Source organism: Urocitellus parryii, chromosome 5 (genome assembly GCF_045843805.1).
Source record: "Urocitellus parryii isolate mUroPar1 chromosome 5, mUroPar1.hap1, whole genome shotgun sequence".
In the NCBI taxonomy this organism is placed as follows: domain Eukaryota; kingdom Metazoa; phylum Chordata; class Mammalia; order Rodentia; family Sciuridae; genus Urocitellus; species Urocitellus parryii.
In genome coordinates, this window is record NC_135535.1 from 11,707,478 (window position 1) to 11,724,377 (window position 16,900).

General features: G+C 41.1%; 1 protein-coding gene across 25 annotated transcripts in view; it reads left to right on the forward strand.

Moving 5' to 3' along the window:
• Rbfox2 (RNA binding fox-1 homolog 2) overlaps nucleotides 1-16,900 on the forward strand; it is a 279,806-nt gene that overhangs the window by 127,938 nt on the left and 134,968 nt on the right. The window lies entirely within an intron of this gene.

The following is a 16,900-nucleotide window of genomic DNA, read 5'->3' on the forward strand; positions in this document are numbered from 1 at the left end:
ACTGTTATTAATAAAATTGTTCGAGGAAAGTAATTAAGTCACAGAGTCACTTGCCCATGGTTAGAAATCAAGTCTAAAGGATCTAGAATATTAATTAATAAGCAAACATTACAAGCATTTTATATTTGCTAGGAATTTAATATGTACCTTGCATTATTTTGATTTACTGTTAACTGTGTCATTGTGATTTGGGATAGAGGAAAAATACCGGGATTGGAGAGATTTGTAAATTATGAACGGTGATAGCTTTTAGGAGAATGTCAGGGAAATGAAAACAGAATTACCCTTGACCCCTCCTCATTTTTAGTTGCAAAAACAAGAACATCTATAGTCCCTTGCAAAGATGGCTGTGCTACTCTCTTGAGTAGACAGCTGTTGTGCGTTGCTAAGGGAGCCTGCGAGATGGGATGCCCTTGGCTACTAGCCAACTTTTGAAAGTTTCATTTTGCCCTTTGCCCTTCAGCCCAGATGTCTGGAATTGCAGGAACCTACTTGGCTCAGACAGACTAAATTTATAAATATCAGAAAGCAAACTTTTAACCAGGTTTGTGGGGACAGAGCATGACCACGGGGCGCGCGCGCGGGGGGCGGGGTGCAGTGTGTATTTGTGTGTCTGTGTATCTGTATGCGTGCGTTAGGAGCTGCTTCTTTTCCTGCTTCTTCCTTCACATGACCTTGGAATGTAAATTCCTCCCCTCTATTGATTTATTTTTGTAGTGCTCTATTTATGAGAACTCAAAGAACTGTTCTGACACACTAATGTGTGTTGAGTAGTTTTCACCTGCCTGGTGGTTGGGATTGAACAGCACTGTTCAATCCATAAGGATAGGCTATTCTGTCTTTTGATTGTTTGGAAGAGGAGTTATAAAAGGAAGTAATTTGAATTAATCTCATTTCCACTTACTTATGTTTGATGAAAGCAGACAGTGGCAGTCTCCTTAGTTATTTCCTTTGTGTGCCTCTTATTTATATATTTGTCTCAATCCTCTTTATTCGTCCCAGAACAGAGCTTCCCAACCAATTTGCTGCATATAGGATTAAGATGCATATATGCCAAGACAACTATTCCCACAACCTCAGAGCAGCCAATCAGGTGGGGCTTGGGATTCTCCCTGTCAAATTGACTGTGCACACCCTCATTTGCCACTGTATACCATAAAAATATTACCATTTTTCTATGTGTGCTACACCTGAAAATTTGGGTAGCATCGTGTACAGGAGAGAAGAAGCTCTGTCTCCTTATTATCTGCATCCTCTAGCCCAGCGCCCCAGACATTTGTTGAATCCCACAAAGATGTCCAGAAGAGCAATAGCTGCTTAACTCTGAGATTCAGAGAGGAAATGTAGGTGGTCAAGCATTTGGTCAGAGTCTCTGAGGAGCAGTTCAGAGACAACTTACAGGATTAAAAATAGAAGATCTCTCTCTGGTCCAGATCTAGACAGGACCAATCTAGGTTGAGCTGGGACCAAGCCATGTAACTTTGGGCAGTCATTTAACTATTCTGGGCTTTGTTTTCCACATTCATATGGTAACGGGATTAAACTGAACCCCTTCTATTCCTGAAATCTTGAGAAGTGAGTTTTATATAGCGATAAGTGTGTATACCATGCCCAGTGTGTGAGGATGCGTAGGTTCTGGTGAATATAAGCCATGAAGCATCACCACCACCATTGTCTGCTTGGTTTGGTACTAGCAGTGAGTCAAAGGTACTGTTTCTGAGCATTCTAGGAAAGTCACTCAACTGTTCAGTTGTCCATATTCTTAGTGTGTGAGCTTTTGTGGAACCTGTGGCTCTGAAGAGTAAAAGTTACAGCTTACTCCAGGGAGAGTCGTTGTGTAGTTAGATGTGACACATTAGCCTCCTCCTGTGTGTCTGGAAGACTGAGATAGGATGCTGTCTTTGACTTATGCTGTCTCTGACTTTTTCTATGCCTCTCTCTGCCAGATCTTTCCTGTTGAGTTGGTCCTCCTTTTTGGTGAATTTGGTAGTATCAGTGGGCAGCATAGTGTATTGTGAAGAGTATGGGCATTTAAACTTCACTAAATCTTGCTATTTGCAGTTGTGCAGCTGTAACAAGTTTCTTGACCTCTCTGAACCTCACTTTCTTCATTTATTATATAGGGAAATTAATACCTACGTTATGAGATCATTGTGAAGATTTGAGATAACCTACAAAATATGTTTAACATAGTGTGTGGCACACAGTGGATGCTTTTCACTTACCTAGTGCAAGTCAATCTTTTGCTTTTGACATTTACAGACGGTTTGCAAATGATGAATCTATCTCATTGAGGATATCTTTGCATTCACATAGGGATAACTTTGATAAACACTAACTAGTTTTATGTGAAGTGTTTCCCCCCCTTATGTTTTAAGTATTCCTCATTAAGGTTGCCTTTTGATGGAGAATAACTCATGGCTTGTTCTAAACTTCATAATTTTTTGGAGGGGTTGCATTGTTATTGAGCATTCATTATGTCATCTATTTTCCTTGTCTCTTCATCATCCAAAACAGGGAGAGAAAGAGACAGACAGACACATAGACATGATTCCTGTAGTGAGGGAGCTTACTTGTTTGATGATTATATAATTTATATCCAGTAAACAAAATCTCATTCCACTTAAGTTCTCAGGAGGCAGGATGTGAACTGATCTTAGCTAGGCTGGCACCAGGCTTTCTCTTACTCATATCCTATATGGATGAACTTCTGGATCACATTACAAACTATTGTTTTGTCATAGATCAATTCCATTTTCTAAATAAATCAGTTCAGCTAGTATTTAATGAATGCCTATAGTGAGTAGAACCAGCTGTTGCAAATACAAAGATGATTAATGACATTTGGTGTCCTTAAAGAATTTGTGACATGGTGGTAATGTGTGTATGCAGATAATAATGATTTTTGTATTTAGCTATTCTATTAAGAAAGTGCTTTTATATGTTATCTTATTTTATCCTCACACCATCGCCAAGTTGTGTCATTATTGTGTTGGGCAAGTGAGGAAGGAGATGGGACGAGCATGTGACAATTAATAAATGGCAGCCCTGAAAACCCAGTCCCATCTTCCTAAAAACTATGGCTTTTACTTCTTTCACACTCTCTTCTTTTGGGAGAAGCTGATGTCATTGATTTATTCAAAAAATTTATTTTATTTATTTATTTTTATTTTAAACTGTCTGAATGAGTTAGACATATACCCACATAGTCTTCACCTCCCCTCTCGGGAGTTAGCTGTTATCTTCATTTTATAGATGAGAAAGCAGAAACTTGAGTAACTTGCTAAAGTCATGTAATTTAGCACTGGCAGCGTTAGTATTTGAACTCTGGTTCGTCTGGCTGTGAAGCTTATTACACCATACATAACCTTTTCTCTTACTTGTTCGGGAGTTTCCAGTCTTTCACTGCTGCCATAGAGTACGATATGTTACAGGGATAGAGTGGGGAAATGAAAAGAAGGAAACCAGAATTCTGTTTGAATCACCACTAGTTACCTGACACATGTTACTAGACTGTATATACTTTTATTTTTCAGGTGGTGAAAAGGATGCAGTAGTTCTTGAGAACATTTGTGGAATAATCCTTTGAATATGGTATCAGCCATTTTAGAGTAAAGTAACAACCAATGGCTTTATCGTAAAACTTGGAAATCGTGGACTATGAGCCAGAGGCAGTTTTTGTTCCCAGTTGTGCCACTTATCAGTGTATAACCTTTTTGAACATTTGTTAGCTATTATCTTCACTTTCTAATCTTTAAAATGAGATTAACTGGTGATTTAGATGAGTATGAAAGATCTTTTGAAGCCATTTTGTGCTAAGCAAATATAAGGTAATAACAACAATAGCACCTTTTAATTCAGATTCCAGTCAGGTTACTCTTTTAGTGCTCACTTTTTGTTACTATTTTGCTATTCTAATTATTTTCCATTATCAGAGAACTAGACAGTAGTAAATCAGGTTATCACAAATTGTAGAAATCCTTCGGTTCAGATAACACTTAAGGCCAGAAACTATAAGTGGGTACTTGGCAGTGAAAAGCCATTAAAGGATTTTAAGTAGGATTAGGAGTAGGGTGAGTTAGAGGTTATAATTAGATTGAGGGTTTTGTTTTTATCTTTGTTTTTTGTTTTTTAAAGCTGTCTATACAAATTAGGGGAGAATAAAAATACAGAGAGAAATTAGGTGATTGTTGTGTAACATCTCAGTGACAGGGAATGGTGGTGATAAGGTAGCCACAAAGCAGAACTGAATGAGACATCTTCATGAGGTGAGAGGCGGTTGTCTTGATTTGGAAGAGGAGGGAAAATGAAGAGAATCATGGATTTGATTTTGGATTTGGCATTTTTGGGGTAACTTTGAGATGTTAAAGAGGAGACATTCTTTAGATAGCTGCCTACCTGGTTCTGGAAATAACAAGTAAAGGTAAAGACGTAAACTATGTAAATTTGAGAAAACTTGCATGCAGTGGATATTGAAGCCATGGAGAATGAGAATGGCCTAGGGAGGCAATATGGAGCAAGAAGAGAAGTTAATGCCGGTGAGAGAAGTATGAACCCACAAAGGAAGCAGGGAATAAGGTTCTAGAAAACTTGTTCTTTAGGAGAAAAACCAGGTCACTAGGAAGTCAAGGTAAGAGAAGTGGCAAAAAGAGAACTGAAAGTGTCCATGGGTTTAGTAATGTGGCAGTCACTGTGATGTTAGCAAGGGTTATTTTGGTGGAATAATGAGGACAGAAGCCTGCATGGAGTCAGTTGAGTAGTTTATGGGAGAGGCAAGGAAATGGAGATAAAAATAGTTAGTATAGATAATTGTTGGAAAATTTTGACTCTGGTGAATATAGAGGATACCTAGATGTGGCATGAAGAAGCTTTGTTTTATTTTGAATAAAAGAGATGGGATGGGGGTGTAGGTCAGTGATAGGAAGTGTGCTTAGCATATGTAAGGCCCTGGGTTCACTCCCCAGCACTGCAGAATGAATGAATGAGACTTGATCATATTTGAAAGTTAATTGAATAAATCATTTTTAGTAAACAAAGTATATATGAGAGAAGGGCTAGTTGCTTCTGCTTTGAGAAAATGGGCTGGGCTTTAGGAGTAGGGTGAGAGCTCCCATTTTAACAGGAGGCAAAGCAGATGCAGGTCAGAAAAGCTAGCAGCATCTAAAAGTTCTAAGAGGTCTGTACAGTAGAGGTAGACAGGCAAGATGGATTGAGGGGTAGAAAGGGAGGGGCACTGATTTTTCTAAAAAGGAATAGATTGGTGAAACAGTATATACACATATGCATATAGAGCCATATATAATGTAACTCCATGTGGCTTGTATGCATGGGATGAGTGGAATAGTGGTGGTAAGAAAAATTGTAGAAGTGCCAAGCATGTCTGTAATCCTCGCTACTCAGGAGGACGAGACAGGAGGATCCCAAGTATGAGTCCAGCCTGGGCAATTCAGTAAGATCCTGGCTCAAAAGAAAGTAAAATTAGAGAACTCTGAGAAGATGGCGGCGAAGGGAGTGCATCACCCCGGGGCGCCGCGTCACTAAGTGGGAGAAAGACGATGCAAAACGGCTGAAGGCTATCTTTGGGAAGTTCCAGTGAAATTGAGGTGCTCCAGAATCTAGTGGACAGATTTCCATCGTGCGAAGTTCGGCTCTGAGAGCTCCATTTCTCCGCACGGAGGGTCGCATAGCCTGATCGCCCTGCGGCTGGAGTCTGTGGCGCGCGCCGGGGAGCGGCAGGGTGCCGGAGCGGGGGTACAGCGATACGGATCTGGGGGGGGGCTCCCGCCAGTGGTACATCGGAGCCCTTAGTGCTGAGTTCCAGCTTTGAAAAAGAGGAGAGAAGCGGCCCAGTTTGGTTCCAGACACAAGTCGGACCACAGTGGAGGACAGCAGCCGCCATTTCGGAGAGATGATGTAATCATCCCCGTGTTCTACTGATCTCAGCCCATTCAACTACGAACAGGTGATTTCAGGCTGGTGTTTGCCTGCGTCTAGCAGACAGATTTCTTGCTCAGGCTCGGGACTGGGGTTCTTGTGGAGAATTCTCCTAGAGTGCCGGGCAAGGTGTGCGCCGGGCACTGAGCAGCTGGATTCTGGTTCCCGGGGCTAACTTGGCCCAGGTCTGAGGAAACTGCAGAGACTGCCGGTGGAGGCCAGCTCCAAGTGGAGCGTGCGCTGAGCTTGGGGCGACTGGGTTCTGACTCCCGGAACAGTTTTGGCCTGGGGCTGGGGAACCCGTGGGGGTCGCTCGCTGGAGCCAGCTCCCAGCGGAGAGTGTATCGGGATCGGAGAGGCGGGGTTCCGGCTACCTAAGCTGCTTTGGCCCAAGGCTAGGGAACCGGCGGTGACTGCTTCTCAATCAGGGTCCGGCGGGGTGCTGTAGGGGCAGAGTGGAGCTTTCACCTGCGCCCAGAGCAGGCCAAGTGACCCGCCGGCGTGGTACCATGACACCCCAAATGCAGCTGGGACTGAAGAGAGTAGCGGCCCACGCCTAGAATAGGACCAGCGATTCCGCGGCGCGGTAGGCAAGTAACCTCATTTGGAGTAGGGGCTGTGCAGAACTGCCATCTGAGCAAGTAGGGCAGGCAGACCTGCCGCCAACTGGCAAGACAGGCCAGGTAGCTTGCCAGCGTGGTGGACACGTAACACCGAGGCAGTCGCGTCACACTGGTTGGAGTGGGGGTGGAGCAGGGTCGCCGCCCGGGTCCGGAGGGGGCTCAGCGACCCGTTGGAGAGGTAGTCAGGTACCCCCATTGGGAGTGGGGGCTGTGCAGAACTGCGACCCACCGGCCTAGAGGTCTGCCAGCGCGGTAGACTCGTCACACCAATTGGAGTGGGGGCCCAGCAGAGCTGCCACCCACATCCAGATCAGGACCAACGATCGCAGGGCATGGTAGTTACGTTACCACAATTGGAGTGGGGGCAGAGCAAAGCCGCCACCCGTGCCCGCAGTGGGGGCAGACCTGCGACCGATCAGCGGGGTAGACAGACCACAATAATTAGAGGAGGAGCACAGCCAATACCCGCCCTGCAAGGGAGACTTCCCAACTATACAAGAGCAACATAAATAAATAGGGGGTAAATTTCAAAAACACAACAGTTGCACTAAGCAGAAAGAAACGCGAGCAGTATGAAAAGACAAGGAAAGAAAGGACCACAAGCAATGCAGGTCAACTCAACTTTAGAAGAGGTAATAGCTGCAACAGATGGAATGTCAGATAAAGAGTTCAGGATTTATATGCTTCAGATGATCTGGAGTCTCAAGGAAGACATGAGACAGCAAAATCAGACAATGAAAGATCACATTGACAAACAAATCCAGGAAGTAAAAGATCAATTTCACAGGGAGATAGAGGTAATAAAAAACAAACAAATAGAAATTCTAGAAATGCAGGAAACAATAAACCAACTTAAAAACTCAATTGAGAATACTACCAGCAGAGTAGATCACTTAGAAGAGAGAACATCAGACAATGAAGACAAAGTATTTCAACTGGAAAAGAACATAGACAGCTCAGCAAGTCTGCTAAGAAACCATGAGCAGAACATCCAAGAATTATGGGACAATATCAAAAGACCAAATTTAAGAGTCATTGGGATACAGGAAGGCACAGAGCTCCAAACCAAAGGAATAAAAAGTCTATTCAGTGAAATAATACGAGAAAACTTCCCAGACTTGAAGAATGAGACAGAATCCCAAATCCTAGAAGCCTACAGGACGCCGAATGTGCAAAATCATAAGAGATCCACACCTAGACACATTATAATGAAAATGTCCAACATACAGAATAAGGAGAGAATTTTAAAAGCTGCAAGAGAAAGAAAGCAGATTACATTTAGGGGTAAACCAATCAGGATAACAGCTGATCTCTCAACACAGACTCTGAAAGCTAGAAGATCCTGGAATAACATATTTCAAACACTGAAAGAAAATGGGTTCCAACCAAGAATCGTGTATCCGGCGAAATTAAGCTTCAGGTTAGAAGATGAAATTAAAACCTTCCATGATAAACAAAAGTTAAAAGAATTCGCAGCTAGAAAACCATCTCTTCAAAAAATCCTTGGCAAAACATTACAGGAAGAGGAAATGGAAAATAACATTGAAAACCAACAATGGGAGATAGGACAGTAAAGGGGGGAAAGTAGTCAAAGAGGATAACAAATCAGGGTTAGTAACATCAATAAACAAATATGGATAGAAGAACAAACCATATCTCAATAATAACCCTAAATGTTAATGGCTTAAACTCACCAATTAAGAGACACAGGCTAGTAGAATGGATCACAAGACCCAACAATATGCTGTCTACAGGAGATGCATCTGATAGGAAAAGATATTCATAGACTGAAGGTGAAAGGCTGGGAAAAATCATACCACTCATATGGACTGCGGAAACAAGCAGGAGTGTCCATACTCATATCTAATAAAATAGATTTCAAGCCAAAGTTAATCAAAAGGGACAAAGAAGGACACTTCATACTGCTCAAGGGAACCATACACCAACAAGACATAACAATCATAAATATATATGCCCCAAATAATGGTGCAGCTGTGTTCATCAAGCAAACTCTTCTCAAGTTCAAGAGTCTAATAGACCACCATACAATAATCATGGGAGACTTCAACACACCTCTCTCACCACTGGACAGATCTTCCAAACAAAAGTTAAATAAGGAAACTATAGAACTCAATAACACAATTAACAACCTAGACTTAATTGACATATATAGACTATACCACCCAACATCAAGTAGTTACACTTTTTTCTCAGCAGCACATGGAACCTTCTCAAAAATAGACCATATATTATGTCACAGGGCAACTCTTAGACAATATAAAGGGGTAGAGATAATACCATGCATCTTATCTGATCATAATGGAATGAAACTGAAAATCAATGATAAAAGAAGGAAGGAAAAATCAAGCATCACTTGGAGAATGAACAATAGGTTGCTGAGTGATCAATGGGTTTTAGAAGACATTAAGGAGGAAATTAAAAACTTCCTAGAGTTAAATGAAAACACAGACACAACATATCGGAATCTATGGGACACATTGAAAGCAGTTCTAAGAGGAAAATTCATTGCTTGGAGTTCATTCCTCAAAAAAAGAAAAAACCAACAAATCAATGATCTCATACTTCATCTCAAAATCCTAGAAAAAGAAGAGCAAAACAACAGCAAAAGAAGTAGAAGGCAAGAAATAATTAAAATCAGAGCTGAAATTAATGAAATTGAAACAAAAGAAACAATTGAAAAAATTGACAAAACTAAAAGCTGGTTCTTTGAAAAAATAAATAAAATTGACAGACCCTTAGCCATGCTAACGAAGAGAAGAAGAGAGAGAACCCAAATTACTAGCATACGGGATGAAAAAGGCAATATCACAACAGACACTTCAGAAATACAGAAGATAATCAGAAATTATTTTGAATCCTTATACTCCAATAAAATAGAAGATAGTGAAGGCATAGATAAATTCCTTAAGTCTTATGATCTGCCCAGATTGAGTCAGGAGGATATTGACAACCTAAACAGACCAATAACAATAGAGGAAATAGAAGAAACCATCAAAAGACTACCAACTAAGAAAAGCCCAGGACCGGATGGGTATACAGCAGAGTTTTACAAAACCTTTAAAGAGGAACTAACACCAATACTTTTCAAGCTATTTCAGGAAACAGAAAAAGAGGGAGAACTTCCAAATTCATTCTACGAGGCCAACATCACCCTGATTCCGAAACCAGACAAAGACACTTCAAAGAAAGAAAACTACAGACCAATATCTCTAATGAACCTTGACGCAAAAATCCTCAATAAAATTCTGGCGAATCGGATTCAAATACATATCAAAAAAATTATACACCATGATCAAGTAGGATTCATCCCTGGGATGCAAGGCTGGTTCAATATACGGAAATCAATAAATGTTATTCACCACATCAATAGACTTAAAAATAAAAACCATATGATCATCTCGATAGATGCAGAAAAAGCATTCGACAAAGTACAGCATCCCTTTATGTTCAAAACTCTAGAAAAATTAGGGATAACAGGATCATACCTCAACATTGTAAAAGCAATCTATGATAAGCCACAGGCCAGCATCATTCTGAATGGAGAAAAATTGAAGGCATTCCCTCTAAGATCTGGTACAAGACAGGGATGCCCTCTCTCACCACTTCTGTTCAACATAGTCCTCGAAACACTGGCCAGAGCAATTAGACGAAAGAAATTAAAGGCATAAAAATAGGAAAAGAAGAACTTAAATTATCACTATTTGCAGATGATATGATTCTATACCTAGCAGACCCAAAAGGGTCTACAAAGAAGCTATTAGAGCTAATAAATGAATTGAGCAAAGTGGCCGGATATAAGATCAACACGCATAAATCAAAGGCATTCCTGTATATCAGCGACAAATCCTCTGAAACGGAAATGAGGAAAACTACTCCGTTCACAATATCCCCCCAAAAAATAAAATACTTGGGAATCAACCTAACAAAAGAGGTGAAAGACTTATACAATGAAAATTACAGAACACTAAAGAAAGATATAGAAGAAGACCTTAGAAGATGGAAAAATATACCCTGCTCATGGATAGGCAGAACCAACATCATCAAAATGGTGATATTACCAAAAGTTCTCTATAAGTTCAATGCAATGCCAATCAAAATCCCAACAGCATTTCTTGTAGAAATAGATAAAAGAATCATGAAATTCATATGGAATAATAAAAGACCCAGAATAGCAAAAACAATGCTAAGCAGGAAGTGTGAATCAGGCGGTATAGCGATACCAGACTTCAAACTATACTACAGAGCAATAGTTACAAAAACAGCATGGTACTGGTACCAAAACAGGCGGGTGGACCAATGGTACAGAATAGAGGACACAGTAACCAATCCACAAAACTACAACTATCTTATATTTGATAAAGGGGCTAAAAGCATGCAATGGAGGAAGGATAGCATCTTCAACAAATGGTGCTGGGAAAACTGGAAATCCATTTGCATCAAAAAGAAGCTGAATCCCTATCTCTCGCCATGCACAAAAGTTAACTCAAAATGGATCAAGGAGCTTGATATTAAATCAGAGACACGGCATCTGATAGAAAAAAAAGTTGGTTATGATCTACATACTGTGGGATCGGGCTCCAAATTCCTCAATAGGACACCCATAGCGCAAGAGTTAACAACTAGAATCAACAAATGGGACTTACTCAAACTAAAAAGTTTTTTCTCAGCAAAAGAAACAATAAGAGAGATAAACAGGGAGCCTACATCCTGGGAACAAATCTTTACTCCACACACTTCAGATAGAGCCCTAATAACCAGAATATACAAAGAACTAAAAAAATTAGACAATAAGATTACAAATAACCCAATCAATAAATGGGCCAAGGACCTGAACAGACACTTCTCAGAGGAGGACATGCAATCAATCAATAAGTACATGAAAAAATGCTCACCATCGCTAGCAGTCAGAGAAATGCAAATCAAAACTACCCGAAGATACCATCTCACTCCAGTAAGATTGGCAGCCATTAGGAAGTCAAACAACAATAAGTGCTGGAGAGGATATGGGGAAAAGGGCACTCTTGTTCATTGCTGGTGGGACTGCAAATTGGTGCAGCCAATTTGGAAAGCAGTATGGAGATTTCTTGGAAAGCTGGGAATGGAACCACCATTTGACCCAGCTATTCCCCTTCTCGGTCTATTCCCTAAAGACCTAATAAGAGCATGCTACAGGGACACTGCTACATCGATGTACATAGCAGCACAATTCACGATAGCAAGATTGTGGAATCAGCCTAGATGCCCTTCAATAGATGAATGGATAAAAAAAATGTGGCATTTATACACAATGGAGTATTACTCTGCATTAAAAAATGACAAAATCATAGAATTTGGAGGGAAATGGATGGCATTAGAGCAGATTATGCTAAGTGAAGCTAGTCAATCTTTAAAAAACAAATACCAAATGACCCCTTTGATATAAGGGGAGTAAACAAGGACCAAGAGCTTGAGACGAAGATTTACATTAAACAGGGATGAGAGGTGGGAGGGAAAGGGAGTGAGAAGGGAAATCGCATGGAAATGGAAGGCGATCCTCAGGGTTATACATAATGACATATAAGAGGAAAGGAGGGGTAAGACAAGATAATACAAATCGAAGAAATGATTTACAGTAGAAGGGGTAGAGAGAGAAAAGGGGAGGGGAGGGGAGGGGAGGGGAGGGGGGATAGTAGAGAATAGGACAGACAGCAGAATACATCAGACACTAGAAAGGCAATTTGTCAATCAATGGAAGGGTAACTGATGTGATACAGCAATCTATATACGGGGTAAAATTGGGAGTTCATAACCCACTTGAATCAAATTGTGAAATATGATGTATTAAGAACTATACTATGTAATGTTTTGAACGACCAACAATAAAAAAAAAAAGGAAAAAAAAAGAAAGTAAAATTAGAAAGGGCTGAAGATGTAGTTCAGTGGTAGAGCATTTGCCTAGCATGTGCGAAGCCCTGGGTTCTGTCCCTGCATGACCAGAGAAAGAGTGAGAGTGAGAAAGAGAGAGACAGAGACAGAGACAGACAGACAGAGACAGAGGCATAGGTTAGATTATTTTAGATTGTCTAAAAGATGTAAAAAATTTGTTTACTCCACTTAGGGACCATTGATAGATTTTAAACAAGGTCAAGTATGATCAGATTTATATATTAGAGAGATAGCAAGAGGCTTCCTTTATTGTTGCAGAATTTATATTTATACTTTGAATCAAATTGGTTTAATATATAATTTAAAAGCTCAGAAAAGTGTAAAGGTCTAAACAAGTTATTAATAATATGAGACTGATGCAGTTAGTGCATATTTATTGAGACTCCTATGTACTGATCGTCTCCTGAGGAGTGGTGAAAGAGCAGTGAACAAGACAGAGTCCTTTCCCATAGAGTGAGTTTGTTTGTTTTACATGAATGGTAAACGTGAACAAAATAGCTCCAAGAACTGGTAAAGTCTGTAGAGAAGACAAGGTAATATGCCTCTGAATGGTTTAGAAAAGAAGACTAAATGGTAAGAGACACATCTTGTCACAATGTGGAATGCAGTACAGGCAGAAGTAGTAGCAAACGCAGTGTCCATGGGTAGGAATGAATCTGGACAGAAAGAAGGATGTTGTGATTCTAGTGTGGAGAACAAAAGAGTGGTAGGATGATAAGGCTGGAGAGGTGGGCAAAGCCAGGTCATTCCCTGTGGTGGAGATCTGAATTTTGTTCTGGTTAAACCAGGAAGGTATTGGTAGCTTACAAGGGGGAGGTGACTTATGTAGGCAGAGCAATAAGTGAGGTCAGGAGGCTATTGCTGTCATCTAAAGAGTCTGGAGGGCAGCTTTTGCTAGGACAAAACAAGATGGCTTGGGTGAGTGTTAAAATGAAAGAGGAATCTGAGTTATGCAGCTTTTGATTTGAGAAATATGGACGGAGGGGCCATTTCATTACAACAGAAGAGATAACAGACACAAAAAGCAATTTATGTGGCTTGGATTTCTTAAGTTTGACATCTATCTAAATGGAGTGGCCATTTGATATGAATCTGGTACTCAGAAGAGAGAGATGAGTTGTGGGTTGAGGTTCATTAGTGATATTTAAAGCTTGAGAATTAAATGTAACTAGAAAATATGCTGAGATCAAAGCCCTGAGTCATTTCAGTAGAGGTCCGAAGGTTACTGAGAAGAATTGGGTGGGGTAGGAAGACAATTAGGCAGTTTTGCTCTGGAGAAGAAAGTGCTGCTGGGTTTGGATAATTTAAAAACAAGTAATAGGCCATTGGCCTTGGTTTTATGTTAGTCATTGGTAAACTTGGTAAGAGCCATTTCATTTGGGGTGATGGAAATTAGCCTTGGAATGGATTGAGCTGTTATTTGGTAGGTGAGGATGTTGAGACAGTGAATATTGTGGAGCAGAGACCTGAACTGGGGCAGTAACTAGAGGGGAATTGTAGGCTCAAGGATGGACTTTTAAAAGATAGGTGTAAGGCAAGATCCAAGTAGAGAGGAAGAAATAGAGAGTGCTGGGAAGAAAGAGGCTAATTATGGGAGCCAAGTTTGTTATATTCAACTCAGAGAAGAGAGATTGGCCTTAAGGTGAGATGCACTTTTTCTTTTTAAGAAGAAAGGGAGAGAGTGTATGGGTTTAGAGCCAGGTAGCATGGTGACATTGGCTTCGGGTAGATGAGGGTGTCCTTTGATCATATCTGCTTTCGCTGTGACATGTAAGGGGTATATAGCTGAAAGCAGAAGTGTAGGGAGTGGAGAAGCATTGCAGATTTGAGGAAAGAGGAAGGGTGCGAACAATGAGGAGTGAATTTACTAGTGGTAGAGTAGGCTTGAGCTTTGTGGTTAGAAAAACCACACTCATGTTCTTGTGAATGGTAGCAGGTCAGTTGTGTGTTTTTAATCCCACAATCTTGTGTTGTTTAGATGCAAGAGAGATAACCAGAGGTCGAGGTTTTTCCAGATAAATTAGACTAAAGCAAAAGGGGACTAGGGGATTAAGACTTTTGGACAGGACCAGCTGTGGTTCTCAGTCATCAAATCTAACCTGGCTTGGAATTAAGAAGGAGCTCCAGGGGCGGGGGAGATAAAACAATGCTGAAATCAGTTTGGTGACTGGGAGCTTCAGGAAGGAGGTTGGAGAATTGCTGAGTAGGAAAACTAGCACAGGCAAACTCTTTAATGTGGTAATAGAATGCTTGAAATTCTTGAAAGTTTTGGAGGTGTGACAGTGTTAGGTTGTGATGCTAGGTGGGTTGCTGAGATGAAGTGGTGAGGAAATACACTGAAGACATTAAAAAGAAGACTTTGGAGGCCAAAGTTTTGGTTAAGGTGATGCTGGCTTCTGCTTTTACTGCAGAAGCAACCGAATTGTCAAGTTTCCTTTAGAGGGAAAAAGGCAGGAAGCATCATATAGAGGGAGTTTGCTGAGGCGAGCCTGTGACTTCCAGGGTTTGGGAGGACAGGGAAGAGCAGGCGATGGCATCAGAACAGACATGCTGACCCGCATGGGTGAGCCATCTCAAAAGCTTGACTTCTGATGATGCTTGAGGTGAATGAAGATGCGAACCAGGATGGAGTTGTTCTGGAATTCTCTTGGAAAAACTGGGAACTATCTTAAGCTATCTTAAAGATAGTGCAGTAGTTTCAGACTTAGTAGTGCATCAGAATGCAGATTTCACACAAAGCATGGTGTGAAATGCTGGATTCGTTAGGTCTGGGCAGGCCCAGGAGTTGACAGTTCTGTTAAGTTCCCAGTTGCTGCTGCTGGTCCAGATAGCACACTTTTAAAACCATTGATCTAGAGAAATAGCAGTGGCTTGTAGGTGGCAACTAACAACAGCTGAGAATTGTAGGTCCAGGTGATGCATGCCTGGGTGATGGGCAACGATTCCCTTGGGACAGCCTTGTCTGGCATCTCTCTGACTTCAGCAGTTTAAGGAGGAAATGAGTAATGATGATTTTTTTGAGGGATAGTGATTTCTAAGTGATTTATGTTGTTTATCAGCAAACATTTATTGAATATTTCTTTATACATCAACATGAGACTGCCAACAGCTATAAATTATTCTTTCCCAAGGACAGTGGAGTAAAAGGACAGAGGATCAATAGATCAATAACTATACATTGTAGCAAAGACACATTGCCAATCAGTAAGTGGTGTGGGCAGCTGTCCACAAAAGTTCAGAAAAACAGGCTGTTGCAGAAGACAGGGTCGTCCGGGGAAGGTGTCTGAGGCAGAGAGGCTGGAGCACAGGTCTGGCAGGACTAAGTGGAGGCCAGCCGGCACAGCAGAGCAGATGCAGGTGTGGAGAGTAGCGTGAAACTGGCCACTTCTCAAAAGTCCCATGGCAGTCATCCTGTCCCAAGTCACTGCTGTCTCTTGTCTGTGTTATTAATTTTAATACTAGCCTCACTGCTTCTGTTCTTTTTTCCCCATTCCTCTTCCTAAAGTTTCTTTTCAACACAGCAGCCAAAGTGATCCTTTAAAGTCACCTTACACTGCTCCTCTGCCCGAAACACCTCAGTGGCTTCAGTTCTCACGCAGCACACCCAGCCTGATGCTGCATTGGCCCCTGTGGCCCTACCTGGTTTGCTCTCTGACTGTTGCCCCACTGAGTCTTCCACCTCATTTCCTTCCCTGCTCCTTCTCTGTCCACTCCACTGGTACCATACCAACCTTCTGGTCATTATTTGAACCCTTTTCTCAGGGCTGTAGCTTACCCGTTCCCCTACTCTTCCCCCAGAGCGCTGCATGACTTCTGTTTTGTTTACATGAGATCTGTACTCAAATGTTATGTTTAAAGGAATTATCTATATAAAGATAATTCTTTATATAGATGATTATCTATATAAAGATAATTCACACCTCTTGGTTCATCTCCTTTCACCCATTTTTACTTTTCTCCATATCAACCACTACCATCTTACAATGCTATATATTTGTTATGGCTTTTCTTCCCTCATGAAAGCACTGGTAGATGTTCTGTGCCTAAAAAGGTGCCTGAAACATAATGGCACTGACTGGACACCTGTTGAGTGAAAAGAAGGGAAGACAGAATAATGAAGAGACCCTTGTCATGTGAAGAGAGAGGAATGAAAAAGACAGCTTGTTGGATAACTTGGAGGTTCTTGAATCCTACTCAGTCGGTCACTGTTCCATAGAGGATAAGGGTTCGTGAAAGTTTGTCAACCTTCTTTAAACACTGCTTTGTAATTTGGTTCTGTGGAAAGGATGGTTGGGAGAGAGACTCGAATACAGAGATCAGTTACTATTGTAGTTGTTCAAGTATAAGGTAAAAAGACTTTGGGTCAAAGTTTGGCAGTGAGGATAAAATTTTTAGTT